Source organism: Phacochoerus africanus, chromosome 13 (genome assembly GCF_016906955.1).
Source record: "Phacochoerus africanus isolate WHEZ1 chromosome 13, ROS_Pafr_v1, whole genome shotgun sequence".
Classification (NCBI taxonomy): Eukaryota; Metazoa; Chordata; class Mammalia; order Artiodactyla; family Suidae; genus Phacochoerus; species Phacochoerus africanus.
Genome location: NC_062556.1, coordinates 13,336,436 through 13,352,364, shown reverse-complemented (window position 1 = coordinate 13,352,364; position 15,929 = coordinate 13,336,436). Strand labels below are relative to the sequence as shown.

The 15,929-nt window shown below is 39.8% G+C and overlaps 1 protein-coding gene and 1 long non-coding RNA gene across 3 annotated transcripts in view; one reads left to right on the top strand and one right to left on the bottom strand.

Annotated features, from left to right (window-relative positions):
• LOC125113494 (uncharacterized) overlaps positions 1-15,929 on the bottom strand; it is a 92,898-nt gene that overhangs the window by 17,414 nt on the left and 59,555 nt on the right. The window contains exon 4 of one of the 2 annotated variants that reach the window (XR_007131474.1): positions 5,239-5,369. The exons of the other annotated variant lie outside the window; for it this stretch is intronic. This is a non-coding gene — a long non-coding RNA (uncharacterized LOC125113494). Of the gene's footprint in view, positions 1-5,238; positions 5,370-15,929 lie in introns of those variants that run through there. 2 annotated transcript variants of the gene reach the window in all.
• The window catches only part of TRPC4 (transient receptor potential cation channel subfamily C member 4), a 160,343-nt gene that overhangs the window by 132,079 nt on the left and 12,335 nt on the right, over positions 1-15,929 (top strand). The gene's annotated exons all lie outside the window — the stretch shown is intronic.

Sequence of the window (15,929 nt, the reverse complement as noted above, 5' to 3'; positions counted from 1 at the left end):
ATTTTTTCCCATCCTGTGTGTTGTCTTTTTGTTTTGTTTAGGGTTTCCTTTACTGTGAAGAAACTTTTCAGTTTGAATAGGTCCCATTTGTTCATTTTTGTTTTTATTGTCAATACTCTAAGAGGTGGATCTGAGAAGATGTTGCTGTTGTTTATGTCAGAGAGTGTTTGGCCTATGTTTTCCTCTAAGAGTTTTAGTGTCTGGTCTTATGTCTAGGTCTTTAATCCATTTGGAGTTTATTTTTGTGTCTGGTGTTAGGGAGTGTTCTAATTTCATTCTTTTCCATGAGGCTGTCCCGTTTTCCCAGCACCGCTTACTGAACAAGCTGTCCTTTCTCCATTGTGTATTCTTGCCTCCTTTGGCATAGATGAGTTGGCTGTAGGTGCGTGGGTTGAATTCTGGGCTGTCTACTCTGTTCCACTGATCTGTATTTCCGTCTTTGTGCCGGTACCATACGGTTTTGATGACTGTTGCCTTGTGGGATAGTCTGAAGTCCGGGAGCCTGATTCCTCCAGCTCCGTTTTTCTTTTTCAGGATGTCTTTGGCTATTCCGGGTCTTTTGTGCTTCCAAACAAACTTTAAAATATTTTGTTTGAGTTCTGTGAAAAATGTCCTTGGTCATTTGATAGCGATTGCATTGAATCTGCAGATTGCCTTGGGTAGTATAGTCATTTTGATAAGATTGACTCTTCCAATCCAGGAGCATGGTATATCCTTCCATCTATTTGTGTCCTCTGTGAAGTCTTTCATCAGTGTCTTATAGTTTTCAGAGTACAGGTCTTTTGCCTCTTTAGGTAGGTTTACTCCTAGGTACTTTATGCTTTTGGATGCAATGGTAAACGGGATGGCTTCCCTAATTTCTCTTTCTGCTCTTTCATTGTTAGTGTAGAGAAATGCCATTGATTTCTGTGTGTTAGTTTTGTATCCTGTGACTCTGCCAAATTTGTGGATGAGCTCTAACAGTTTTCTGGTAGAGTCTTTAGGGTTCTCTAGGTATAGTATCATGTCACCTGCAAATAGCGAGAGTTTTACTTCTTCCTTTCCAATTTGGAGTCCTTTTATTTCTTTTACTTCTCTGATTGTCGTGGCTAGGACTTCCAGAACTATGTCAAAGAGTACTGGCAAGAGCAAACATCCTTGTCTTGTTCCTGATCTCAGCAGGAATTCTTTCAGCTTTTCGCCATTGAGAATGATGTACGCTGTGGGTTTGTCATATACGGCCTTTATTATGATGAGTTAGGATCCCTCTATGCCCACTTTCTGAAGGGTTTTTTTTATCAGAAATGGGTGTTGGATTTTGTCAAAGGCTTTTTCCGTGTCTATTGAGAGGATCATATGGTTTTTATGCTTCAGTTTGCTAATGTGGTGTATCACACGGATGGATTTGTGGGTATTGAAGAACCCATGCATCCCTGGGATAAATCCCACGTGAGCATGCTGTACAGTCCTTTTAATGTATTGTTGGATGTGGTTTGCTAGTGTTTTGTGGAGGATTTTTGCATCGATGGTCATCAGTGAAATTGGCCTGTAGTTTTCCTTTTTGGTGGTATCTTTGTCTGGTTTTGGTATCAGGGTGATGGTGGCCTCACAGAATGAGTTTGGGAGAGTCCCTTCCTCTGCAATTTTTTGAAAGAGTTTCAGAAGGAGAGGTGTTAGCTCTTCTCTAAATGTTTGATAGAATTTGCCTGTGGAGCCATCTGGTCCTGGACTTTTGTTTGTTGGAAGTTTTTTACTCGCAGTTTCAATTTCAGTTCTTGTGATTGGTCCATTCATCTTTTCTATCTCATCTTGGTTTAGTCTTGGAAGATTGTACTTTTCTAAGAATTTGTCCGTTTCTTCTCGGTTTTCCATTTTATTGGTGTGTAGTTGCATATAGTAGTCTCTTATGATCCTTTGTATTTCTGTGATGTCCGTTGTTCCTTCTCCTTTTTCATTTCTAATTCTATTGATGTGACTGCTGTCTCTTTTTTTCTTGATAAGTCTGGCTAAGGGTTTATCAATTTTGTTGATCTTTTCAAAGAACCCGCTTTTCGTTTCACTGATCTTTTCTATGGCTTTCTTTGTCTCTACTTCATTGATTTCTGCTCTGATCTTTATGATTTCTTTCCTTCTACTAACCTTAGGTCTTGTCTGTTCTTCTCTCTTGAGCTGCTTTGGCTGTAAAGTTAGCTTGTTTATTTGAGCTTTTTCTTGTTTCCTGAGGTGGGCTTGTATTGCTGTAAACTTTCCTCTTAGAAGGGCTTTTGCTGCATCCCATAGGTTTGGGAGTGTCGTATCTTTGTTGTCATTTGCTTCTAGGGATTTTTAAATTTCCTCTTTGATTTCTTCAGTGATCCATTGGTTGTTTGGTAGCATGTTGTTGAGTCTCCACATGTTTGTGTTTTTTGCAGATTTTTTCTTGTTATTTCCAGTTGTATAGCGTCGTGGTCAGAAAAGACACTTGACATGATTTCAATTTTCTTAAAGGTACCGAGGTTGGATTTGTAGCCCAGGATGTGATCAATCTTACAGGATGTCCCATGTGCACTTGAGAAGAATGTGTATTCTGCTGCTTTTGGATGGGATGTCCTATAAATATCTATGAAGTCCATCAGGTTTAATGCATCATTCAGGGCCTGTGTTTCCTTATTGATTTTCTGTCTGGTTGATCTTCCACTGCTGTAAGTGGGGTGTTAAAGTCCCCCACTATGATTGTGTTATTGTCGATCTGTCCTTTTAAGGTTGTTGGCAGTTGCCTTATATATTGTGGTGAACCTGTGTTGGGTGCGTAGATATTTAAAACTGTTATATCTTCTTCTTGGATTGACCCTCTGATCATTATGGAGTGAACTTCCTTGTCCCTTAAAATATTCTTCATTTTGAAGTCTATTTTGTCTGATATGCATATGGCTCCTCCAGCTTTCTTTTGATCCCCATTTGCATGAAATATTTTCTTCCATCCTCTCACTTTCAACTTGTATGTGTCCCTAGAAGTGAAGTGGGTCTCCTGAAGACAGCATATATATGGGTCTTGTTTTTGTATCCATTCAGCCAGTCTACGTCTTTTGGTTGGGGCGTTTAGTCCATTTACATTTAAGGTAATTACTGATGTGTATGTTCTTATTGCCATTTTATGAGTTGCTTTGGATTTGTTTTTGTTGCTCTTTTTTCTTCCCTTCTTCTCTCCTCTTCTGGTTTGATGACTGACTTTAATGTTGTATTTGAGTTGATTTTTCTTTGTTTGTGTATCAATTGTAGATTTTTGGTTTGCAGGTATTCTGAAGTTGTGATATAAGAGTCTATATGTATATGAGATTGTTTTAAGTTGTTGGTCTCTTAATTGCAAGTTCACCTCCAGGGTCCTGCATTTGTACCCACCTCTTCTCATGATGTCTGATTTTGGTGGTATAACTGCGCATGGATGATTTTGTATCTTTACTGTATATATACCTTTATGGGTGAGCCTTGTCCTTTGTGGAATTTTTGTTTCCTGTGGCTGTCTTGTCTTTTCTGCCTAGAGAAGTTCCTTTAGTATTTGTGGTAAGGCTGGTTTAGTGTTGCTGAATTCTCTCAGCTTTTGCTTATCTGTGAAGCTGTTGATTTCTCCTTCAAATCTGAAAGAGAGCCTTGCTGGGTCAAGTAATCTTGGGTTGGAGGGTTTTTCCTTTCATCACGCTAAGTGTATCATGCCACTCCCTTCTGGCCTGCAGAGCTTCTGCTGAAAAATCTGCCGATAACCTCATCGGGGTTCCCTTGTATGTTATCTGTTTCTTTTCCCTAGCTGCTTTCAAGATTTTGTCTTTAATTTTGGTCAGTTTGATTAATGTGTGTCTCGGTGTGTTCCTCCTTGGGTTTATTTTATAGGGTACTCGTTGTGCTTGCTGGATTTGAGTGAGTGGTTCCTTTGCCATGTGAGGGAAGTTTTCAGCTGTTATCCCTTGGAATATGTTTTCTGTCCCCTTCTCTCGCTCTTCTCCTTCTGGCACCCCTATGATACGGATGTTGGTACGTTTCACGTTGTCCCAGAGTTCCCTGAGACTGTCTTCATTTCTTTTCAATCTTTTTTCTCTTTTCTGTTCTGCATCCATAATTTCTGCTACCCCGTCCTCCACATTGCTTATTTCTTCTTCTGCCTCCTGTATTCTGCTGTGAGCTGCTTCTAGTGGATGTTTTTATTTCCATGATTGTATTCTGCATCGCTTCTTGTTTCAGTTTTATATCTTGTATCTCTTTGCTCAGTGTTTCCTGTAAGTTATCCCTCTTTGCCTCCAGTTTATTTCCAATGTCTTGCATCATCTTCAGCATCAAGAGTCTACATTCTTATTCCTGGAGGCTGAGAATCCTCATCACTTAGCTGATTTTCTGGGGTTTTTCCTTTCTCCCTCATCTGAGTTACAGCTCTCTGTCTTTTCATTTTTATAGGTTTTTGGTGTGGTGACCTTTTTACAGATAATAGAGTTGTAGCCTCTCTTACTTCTGGTGTCTGCCCCCCTTGTGGCTGAAGTCTGTATGGGGGCTTGCTGTAGGCTTCCTGATGGGAGGGGCTGATGCCTGCCCCCTGGTAGGTGGAGCTGATTCCAATCCCTCTGGTGGGTGGGGCTTAGTCTCTGGATGGGATTAGAGGCAGCTGTGTGCTGAGGGGTCTTTAGGCAGCCTGTTTACTGAGGGGCGGGGCTGTGATCCCACCTGGATTGTTGTTTGCCCTGGGGCTTCTCAGCAGCTGACTGACTGATGGGGCCAGATTTTCCCAAAATGGCCACCTCCGGAGAAAGGCACACTGCTGAATATTCCAGAAAGCTTTGCCTCCAATGTCCTTCCCCGACAACAAGTCGCATTCACCCCTGTTTTCCCAGGATGTCCTCCAATAACTGCAGTCAGGTTTGACCCAGATTCCTATGGAGACTTTGCTTTGCCCTGGGACCCAGTGCACATAAAGTTCTGTGTGTGCATTTTAGGAATGGGGTCTCCATTTGCCCCAGTCCTGTGGAGCTCCTGTGCACAAGCCCCACTAGCCATCGATGCCAGTTGCTCCAGGGGCTCTTTCTCCCATTGCCAGATCCCTACACGTGGGAGTTTGATGTGTGGCTCAGAATTCTCACTCCTGTAGGTGAGTCTCTGTGAACCACTTAGTTTCCAGTCTGTGGGGCTTCCCACCCAGGACGTATGGGGTTGTTTATATTGCATAATCACCCCTCCTACCTCTTGATGTGGCCTCCTCTTTGTCTTCTGGAGTAGGATATCTTTTTTATGGCTTCCAGTGCATTTAGTTGAAGATTGCTCAGCCTTTAGTTGTGAATTTTGATGTTTTTAGGAGAGAAGTTGAGCTCTAGCCCTTCTATTCTGTCATCTTAATCCCATCTCTAACCAGTATGATCTTGAAGGCATCATTTCTAATGTGGGAGACAGGGATGGGAGAACATCTTAATGTAATCATATTATATGACATATTAACATAACCATTTAGTTTTATGCATGAGAACAATGCAGGACATAATTAATGTTTTCCTTGGAATAAACAGGAAAAAGTTTCAGAGAAGCCACACTCTGGCTTACAACCTTCCACATCAAAACATACTTGTCCTTTTTTCTCATCTTATTCTTATATTCATAGGAAAATCATTTAATCAGTCCCTGCAAGGGCTATTGTTAGTACTATCTTACCATGCTATCTTTCATAGAAGGATTTCAATTTAAATATCATTTCTGGGCCCCCAAATGAAAGCCACACAAAAAAGAAAGTTGTCTTCAATATTTTGTTTTGGGCAATAGTAGAAGGATTCTTGGGTTTTAATGCCATGAAACTTGTAACAAAATATAGGGCCCTGCTCTAATATTTTAAGAGATCCATCTGTGCTTCCACCAAAATTATGGAGGACCACTCTAAGAATTTGGTTTCTAACTATCCCTCTTGCTCCCCCAGAATCCTCCCACTGTTGACATATTTTTAGGAATATGTTACCATTATTTCTTAGATGCAAATGGGAGCTTAACGCTGACTTGGGCTTGCCTATGAAAGCAGTGATTCAAGGGGTAAATGGTATAAGTTAAAGAACATTCTTTTCTATACATTACTAGTCAAAAAAACAAGTTTCTTTTTATTTCTCTATCTCTGAATTTGAATATTTTGATCCAAGCCTATGCAGAGAAAAGATAATTCGCAATGAATAGTGACCTCAATTCATCCCTTTTCTGTAGCTAGGTAAAGTTTACTGATCTTGTGTAACGGATCTTCTTAACTTTGGGAACTTGTGACAAACCAAATAAATATTGGGAATCTCTCTTAGTTCTTGTCCTGTTCTCAACCCTGCCTCTGCTCTGCCAAGCTAAGCCTCTGGGCAAACTCAATGCTATACATTTACTCTTCATCCAGACTGTGTTTCCATGACGAGAGGACCTATTTTGGTTTGCATTCTCTTAGTAAAATTTTATATATTGAGCTTTTAGAACTAAATAATATGTATTATTTGAAATTATATATATGTAAAATATATATGTAAACTATATATATACTTTTATATGACAAAAAGCAAATTAAGGTTGTAATATTAATGGAGGAGTTAAATGTGAAAAAAGTGCAAAAAGTAGTTGCGTTCACTGAGAATTTATTTTTGATTGGGTTAAGCCAACTGATAGTCCACTGTGTAGGCATACAAAAAAAGCAAAGGTGATATATACATAACCATTAACTAAAAGGTGACTCTGAAGTACCAATGACAGTCATTTTGTATAATCAAGGCATGGCTTAGAGGATTGCATTACATTTGAAAGGGACCCTAGAAATCCTTTAGCTCAACCATTTCCTTTAAAAAAAAAGCTTGTTTACCTTGCCTGGTGTTTCAAGTGACAGAGCTGAGAAAACACTTGGGTCTTTTGTTTCCCATTCCCAGTGCTTTCCATTGCCCTCTCTGGTTTCCCTGAAAAGGCTGATGACCTTGCAACACTACCTTCCATGTTGTGTATCCATCTTCTGGTTTTTCTCAAGAGCTTTTGCAGATCCCACCACTGTTTTCAGCTGCCTCTTAGATTCCTGTCTCTCACAGCCCTTGTTTAACAGGCTGGCTTCCCGTGGGCTCTCATCCCAACTTGCTTATATTTAGGCCACATTTTTGAAGCAGAAAATTGAAGATGAACTGGAGGTAAAGTTTCTACATTCTTGGAGGTATTTTCTCTAAACCTTCCCACTTGTGGTTGACGTACTTGTCACCAGCAGCTGCCTGAATGTCAGCTGCCCCTCACTCCCTTCAGCCCTGAAGCCACTGTTCTCAGGGTTACTGTTTGGTCTCCTCTGGGAGCCCATCACTTTGATCTTATCTTGCTATTTATGGCCTCTGGGTAATACTGATAGAGCTAGCCCTGAAAAAATCACTAACTCTTTTTTTTTTTTTAACGTTGGACTTCCTTTTATGGATGATTGGGAATGCCAGGTAAATTAACCTTTCATTTGGAATGCTTTATGGGAGAAAGCATAAATGAAGCAGAAACACTTTATTGAGCAACACTTTTATTGTAGGAAGCAAGCCCATAATTAAGAAATGCCTTGTTATCTATCATGAAAATCATGATAAATCCCACCAAAATCATGAAATCATGAAAATCCCACCAGAGGCAGCTTATTGAAACAAGGATCATAAAACAAGCAACATTTTATAGCTTTCTTTTATTCTATTACTTGTCAAATTTTAACATATTTTATTAGCAGATATCCTTGTCAGTATTAAAATACTGAAGTTCTCAAACTTGAGTGTGTCCTACCATCATCAGGAATCTCCAGTCTCACAAGCATTTCCAGCTTGCAACTTTAATTAGAAATTACTGGGTTTTTTTTTTTGTTGTTGTTGTTGTTTTTTGTAAAGCATACCTATCTAGCTCAGCTTTTTATTGTTTAAATTTTTAAATTTTTAAAAACTTTTTCTTATCAAGGCTGCACCCATAGCATATGGAAATTCCCAGGCTAGGGGTCCAGTTGGAGCTACAGCTGCTAGCCACAGCCACAGCCACAGCAACACTAGATCTGAGCCATGTCTGCAACCTACGGCAGCACCAGATCCCTAACCCACTGAGTGGGGCCAGGGATCAAATCAGCATCCTCATGGATACTGGTTGGGTTTGTTACACTGAGCCACAACTGGAACTCCCTAGCTCAGCTTTAAAAACTAAAAGCCTATGTTTCTACTTGTTATTCAAGAGGTTTAGATCATTTAATTACATTAAAAAGATGTTAACACAATAATATTTTGCCAGTGTTTAATTAATATGAAACATTCTTAAGGCTATAGACCAGGTTTCCAAATAGGATGCTTAAGTTAATGGGTAATATACTGAACCCCCAAATACTAGATCTTCTAACATAATCATAAAAAAATGGTTTTAACTTCTTGAGTTTTATGTGTCCATGGAAAATTAATCAGTCGATCTAAGAAAGAATTGGAAAATTTTATTTGAGCCAAATTTGAGGATTATAACCTGAGAGGAGCCTCTCAGCTCTGAGAACTGTTCCACTGGTTAGAAAACAAGGCACAGTTACACAAACTGCTGTTCATCAAATGTCATATATTGACAGTTTACATAATCCAGATCTGAGTGCCATCCTGGCGGATCATGTGACCTTACAAGATCAAGAAGGGATGTTATCTTTTAAGGAGCTGTCTTGTTGATGCTAAGAAAACATTGCTGTTTATGGTTGAGCAGGTATTCCTGCTGATGGCGGAGGTCTGGTGGATTTATAATGCATGGTGAGGGAAAGGGGAGGCCAGAGGGCAGAGAGGAATTTTTATGTTTAAATGTTTTTTGTCTTGCTGTAAAATGTGAATTTTCTTTCACATATATTTTCCACTTTCTCTTGAGCATACAGTGAAAGCAGGAGGCACGGTCTCTGTTAGGGTCACTTAGCATCACTCAGCTCTGGGACTGCAGAGCTGTCCCATGGTCAACTCATGCCTGACCAGTTGCCACACAAATACGTTCAGTTAAGTCAGGGCAGGGAATGAGGAGCAGTGAGTTAACACCACCTACCAATATCAGTACTGAAGGAACAATGCTAATAGACTTCATACTTAATGATAATTATCAAAATGTCTTGTTCCTTAATCTTCATGACTTGCAGGAGGCTACCAACAAATCTTACAGATATGACCGTGTTCACCCAGGGGTTCTTCTCAATCCTTAATTTACTGCTGCAAGGGCTGCTACAGGACCTTTTAATTAAATTGTCTTTCCCAAGTGGGAATCTAGAGGAATGAATTTCTTCTTGGTATTTCAAGAGTGAAATTCAGAATACTTGTTCTGACAATGCAACCTTCAGCATTTTGCATCCTTTATTTTTATATGTCTAGAAAGTATGTGTACAGAGAACAATATGTAGATCCATCTGTAAATGCACCAAACTGCAATCTTTATGGAGGAACCACATCCTGAAACTGCCCCTTGCCTTTTCACTTCCTTTTAAAAGAGCACAGCAAGCTGCTTCCCTTAAGGGACTCACTAAGCAAAGAAGAGAATAAAAGGCATAATTCATGGGCTTAAAAATCAGTGATAGACCAAAACCAGAGTGGGAATGAGAGAAAACAGCAGTGACATTTGACTGCAGGGAACCAGCTACGTGAAGGAAGCTTGACAGTCCACACAGTGGAGCGAGAGAAAGGAGAGATAAAGAGTGAGAAAATGTCGCTGTGAGTCCCCAGAGCCCTTTCTTTCAGAGCTGCAGAGCCCTTCCTGCTCTAAAGCAACCTAACACTTCTATTGAAATGAGGACTTTGCTCCTGGCAGAGAAGGCCTCTCACTAGTCGGTCTTTTCCTTTATCATTAGTTCTATGATCCAAATACTGCCATTGTCTTGTCCTAACAAGTCAGGAGGAACCTGCAGACAGAGAGGTCTGCTTCTGTGGCATATAGGTGTGCCCTGGGCACCTGCCTTGAAAGCTGCCCTGCCAAGGAATATTCTGCACACTGTGCCAGACTTGCAATATAATTCACCAAGAAAACGGTCATCTTAAAGCACACATCTCCTTCCAAAATATTTTTCCTAGACACCAGGTTAAGGAAGGAACGTCCCTGGTTGGTCACATGGCCCATTTTCCTTATCTTAAACACAACAGACAACTAACTTAAGTTATTTCAGAAAAGGCTGCCAAGTGCAATTCCACAAATTTCTCAGTAACACTAAATAAACATGATCTCATTCATGGAAAAATGTCTTTATTCCTAACCTAGGTCTACCATGTTATAATTCTACTTAGTTCATTATTTTTAAATAAAGGTAGAGGAGCCCCCAGTCATTGCAGATCACTTTATCAGTCAAAGGTTAACATGTGAATGGCTTGAAGAAATTAAACACCTTGGAGTTCCCATTGTGGCTCAGTGGTTAACGAATCCAACTAGGAACCATGAGGTTGCGGGTTCGACCCCGGGCCTTGCTCAGTGGGTCAAGGATCTGGCGTTGCCGTGAGCTGTGGTGCAGGTCACAGATGCAACTGGGATCCCGTGTTGCTGTGGCTCTGGTGTAGGCTGGTGGCTACAGCTCTGATTAGACCCCTAGCCTGGGAATCTCCATATGCTGCAGGTGCAGCCCTCAAAAAGACAAAAAGATCAAAAAAAGAAAAAGAAATTAAACACCTCTTACCCACTTAAGTCTTTTTTTAAATTAAATGTCCTTTATTATAATACTCTTATAAACACAGATTGTTCAATTCTGTTCTGGGTCACTTCAGTGATAATTATAAGACTTAAGGCCTTCCCTTATAAGAGTAAATCCTTTTGAAGTTCAGCTGATCTTTACCCAACAAAAAGGTTGCAACCATGCTAGGTATTGTTGGTGGCAGCTCTATCATATAATATTTAATCATGTCACCAATTACCAAAAATTATCACTATGTTTATTGCAGAGAGTGCCTATATTATGGGTTGAATGATAGCTCTCCAGAAAAAGATATTTTGAACTCCTAATTCCAGACATTTTGGAATATGAACTTATTTGGAAATAGGGTCTTTGCAGATGGGATTAGTTAGAATGAGGTCATACTGGAGTAGAAACCTCATCAGCACATGATCATGTGAAGACACTGAGATACAGGAAGCGTGTCATGTAAAAGTGGAGTTAGGGATTGGAATTACTCAGCCCTTGGCACAAGCCAAGGAACAGCAGTGACTGACAGATACCACCAGAAAGCCCCCAGGCTCCATGCCTCCTCCTCCCTCCCCCCACCCTAGCTGCTGGCCTTGGGCTTCTGTTCTCCCTCAGCATTCCCTGGCCTCTAGTTACTCTCACTGCCTCCTCCTTGCTGTTCAAAACCCAGAGAACATACTACACAAAGAGTGGCCATAATAGAAACGACGGACTGTGAGTGATAAAGATGTGTCAGTGCAGGTTCTTCAGTTGTAACAAATGTACCACCTGCTGGGGGAGGTTGATAATGGGGAAAGCTATGAGTGTGTGAGGACAGGGTTATAAGGGAAATCTCTTTGTCTTCCCCTCCAATTTTGCTCTGAATCTTGAATTCCTCTAAAAATGGTAAATTCTTTCTTTTTTTTTTTGTCTTTTGTCCTTTTAGGGCTGCACCTGCCGCATATGGAGGTTCCCAGGCTAGGGGTCTAATTGGAGCTGTAGCTGCCAGCCTGCACCAGAGCCACAGCAATGCAGGATCTGAGCCACGTCTGCCACTTACACCACAGCTCACAGCAATGCTGGATCCTTAACCCACTGAGTGAGGCCAGGGATCGAACCTGCAACCTCATGGTTCCTCGTCGGATTCGTTTCTGCTGCGCCACGATGGGAATTCTTAATAAAACAAAAATGACTGCCCACAGAACCTGAGTTATATTTGCCCATACTTACTAGAACCATCCCTTCACCCTATTGCTTAAATACAAATTTCTTATTTCCAAACCTCTATGGCCTAAAGCATCCAACTCTAGCTAAAGAAAATGTTCTTTCCAAGCATGAAATGACGTGCAAATCACACAAAGAAAAATAATTACATCTCAGTACATTCACACTCCCTCAGAAGCAATCCTGATATATGTCAAACTACGCACAGATTTTGTGACTCAAGAATATTTTTAAAACGTATTTTAACATGTCAATTCATAATGTTAATCAGAAAGGAAAAACAATGGGAAAAGGATAGGAACCAACTTCCCCCATTAATGACAGATGCCTTAAATCTCTATCTCACCGAATCTTCAAAATCACCCAGTGGGGAGTTCCTGCTGTGGCACAGTGGGTTAAGGACTGAGTGTTGTTCTGCAGCGATGTGGCCCGGCTCAGTGGGTTAATTTAACAGTGGCTTAGGTTGCCTCTGCGGCTCAGATTTTGATTCCTGGCCTGGGAACTTACATATACCTCAGGTGCGGCAAAAAAAAAAAAAAAAAAATGACCAGGTGAGTTTATTTTTACCTTGCAAAACCAAAAACATGGAAGAGAGAGAGTCTCAGAGAGAAATTCCTCTTTCAGGCTTAGTTAACTTCAATCCCATGTGTGACCCCTTATTTCACATTTTTAATACCACATCACACTATCTCCTTAAAAGTAAGAACATAGACAAAGGCAGGCATTAATAGCAATGGTGAATTCATTGCATTAATTTTTGTTTTCAGTATTCAGAAGATGGTTAACTGCATTCATTCTCATTTTCCTAGGATACTGAAATTCACTTGGCTGATAAAATCTCACAAGACTAAAAACTGTTTTGTAGTATTACTGAATAGGAGTGGAAATAAATCCGTTCCCTGAAACAATTAACTATATTAACTTAGCCTGAAACCTGGGCTACAGATATTAAATAACTTCTGAAAATTATCATAGTAGTTTTTTGTATGTTCCTTCTCTCTGCCAGACTACTTTGCTTTAAATTTTTTTTTTCTAGAAAAATAAACCTGGCATTATTTTTTAAAGTGTGATCTTTGATCTTTTTTATATTTGCATTACAATTTAAAAATTCATATTTCAGTAAGATTCTACTGAAGGGAAGATAGTTTGTGCTCTTTTTAATACTAAAATGCATCATGGTAATTTTCACTTATTAGAATTTTTTGATTCTGTCATCCTTAGTTTTAGCTTTGCATTAAGGAAATTTAAAATTAAATCATAACTTCAAACTGCTCTCTGCTGACTAATTTTTATTGACTTTTTAAAGACTAAACTAGCAAAATACCATAGAAACCCAAGACAATAAAAACTGAATCAACTGTATTCAACAGTAAATTCAGAGTTTTTATTTATTTAAACCATGGAATATGATCTCCTATACAATATTTATCCTGAGAATTCTAAAGTTAGTTTACAGCTTGCTTTAGTATTTATGTACACGTAATGGAACGTTAAGGCTTGTTTCCTTCCAGAAGTGTTTTTTGTCTCACATTTCAGCTCATCTGTGTTTTAAGAAGAGTCATATACCTCCATCTTGTGGCCCAGTAATAAAATTCCCTGATATATATAAATATATATTTTTTTAAGAGGTTCTTAATTTTGTATGAAGTTTCAAATTTCCAAGTCTCTTAAATAATACCATAATCTTATCGAAAATTTGTGTATTAAGATTCACATAAAATTGATTGGTACTCACATCTTCAGTGGTCTTTAAGAAGATAAGCATTGTCTCATCTGTTTCTAAAAGTGGTGAATAGTGATGAAACATAAATCAGTTCTCATGGCAAGTGAAAATGGCAACTTACCCTATTCCCCAAAAGAGAAAAAAAAGAGTTACTTTGAACTGTATAATTTTTTTCTAATATCATTTTACAATGATGTATGCACAGCTCTTCTCAAAATTCCATTTTATCAGCCTATCATTAAGTTTTTACTAAGGAACAAGATCAAAAGACTTATTTAAAACCAAAATATGTTATCTCTTTTGCTTTCTCACAATTTACCAAATTCATTCCTTTCTATGTCTTTATTCCTTTTTTTGATTACTCAAATGAATTTATCACATCTGTAGTTGTATAATGATCATCACAATCCAGTTTCACAGGATTTCCATCCCATAAGCACATCCACCACCCCCCCCCAAACTGTCTCCTCAGAGACCATAAGTTTTTCAATGTCTGTGAGTCAGCATCTGTTCTGCAAACAAGTTCAATCTGTCCTTTTTGCAGATTCCACATGTCAGTGAAAGCATTGGATGTTGGTGTCTCAAGTCTGACTGACTTCACATAGCGTGATAATTTCTAGGTCCATCCATGTTGCTAAAAATGCTGGTATTTCGTTCCATTTAATGGCTGAGTAATAGTCCATTGTGTATATGTACCACCTCTTCTTGATCCACTCCTCTGTCCATGTGGACATTGAGGTTGTTTCCATGTCTTAGCTATTGAAAAGAGTGCTGCAATGAACATCAGAGTACATGTGTCTTTGCGAGTCATGGTTTTCTCCGGATAGATGCCCAGGAGTGGCATTGCTGGGTCAAATGGTAGTTCTATGTTTAGTTTTCTGAGGCTTCTCCATACTGTTTTCCACAGTGGTTGCACCAGTTTACAATCCCACCAACAGTGTACTAGGGTTCCTTTTTCTCCACACCCTCTCCAGCACTTATTGTTTGTAGATATTTGGATGATGGCCATTCTGGCTGGTGTAAGGTGGTACCTCAGAGTGGTTTTGATTTTCATTTCTCTAATAATGAATGATGTTGAGTATCTTTTTGTTGTTGTTGTTGTTGTTGTTGCTATTTCTTGGGCCACTCCCGCGGCATATGGAGGTTCCCAGGCCAGGGGTTGAATCGGAGCTGTAGCCACCGGCCTATGCCAGAGCCACAGCAACGCGGGATCCAAGCTGCGTCTGCAACCTACACCACAGCTCACAGCAACGCCGGATCGTTAACCCACTGAGCAAGGGCAGGGACGGAACCCGCAACCTCATGGTTCCCAGTCAGATTCGTTAACCACTGCGCCACGACGGGAACTCCTGAATATCTTTTCATGTGCTTTTTGGCCACCCATATGTCTTCTTTGCAGAACTGTCTGTTTAGATCTTCTGCCCATTTATTGATGGGGTTGTTTGCTTTTTTGGTATGGAGCTGCAGAAGGTGTTTATAAAGTTGGGAGATTAATCCCTTGTCTGTTGCTTCACTTGCAAAGATTTTTTCCCATCCTGTGTGTTGTCTTTTTGTTTTGTTTAGGGTTTCCTTTACTGTGAAGAAACTTTTCAGTTTGAATAGGTCCCATTTGTTCATTTTTGTTTTTATTGTCAATACTCTAAGAGGTGGATCTGAGAAGATGTTGCTGTTGTTTATGTCAGAGAGTGTTTGGCCTATGTTTTCCTCTAAGAGTTTTAGTGTCTGGTCTTATATCTAGGTCTTTAATCCATTTGGAGTTTATTTTTGTGTCTGGTGTTAGGGAGTGTTCTAATTTCATTCTTTTCCATGAGGCTGTCCCGTTTTCCCAGCACCGCTTACTGAACAAGCTGTCCTTTCTCCATTGTGTATTCTTGCCTCCTTTGGCATAGATGAGTTGGCTGTAGGTGCGTGGGTTGAATTCTGGGCTGTCTACTCTGTTCCACTGATCTGTATTTCTGTCTTTGTGCCGGTACCATACGGTTTTGATGACTGTTGCCTTGTGGGATAGTCTGAAGTCCGGGAGCCTGATTCCTCCAGCTCCGTTTTTCTTTTTCAGGATGTCTTTGGCTATTCCGGGTCTTTTGTGCTTCCAAACAAACTTTAAAATATTTTGTTTGAGTTCTGTGAAAATGTCCTTGGTCATTTGATAGGGGTTGCATTGAATCTGCAGATTGCCTTGGGTAGTATAGTCGTTTTGATAAGATTGACTCTTCCAATCCAGGAGCATGGTATATCTTTCCATCTATTTGTGTCCTCTGTGATGTCTTTCATCAGTGTCTTATAGTTTTCAGAGTACAGGTCTTTTGCCTCTTTAGGTAGGTTTACTCCTAGGTACTTTATGCTTTTGGATGCAATGGTAAACGGGATTGCTTCCCTAATTTCTCTTTCTGCTCTTTCATTGTT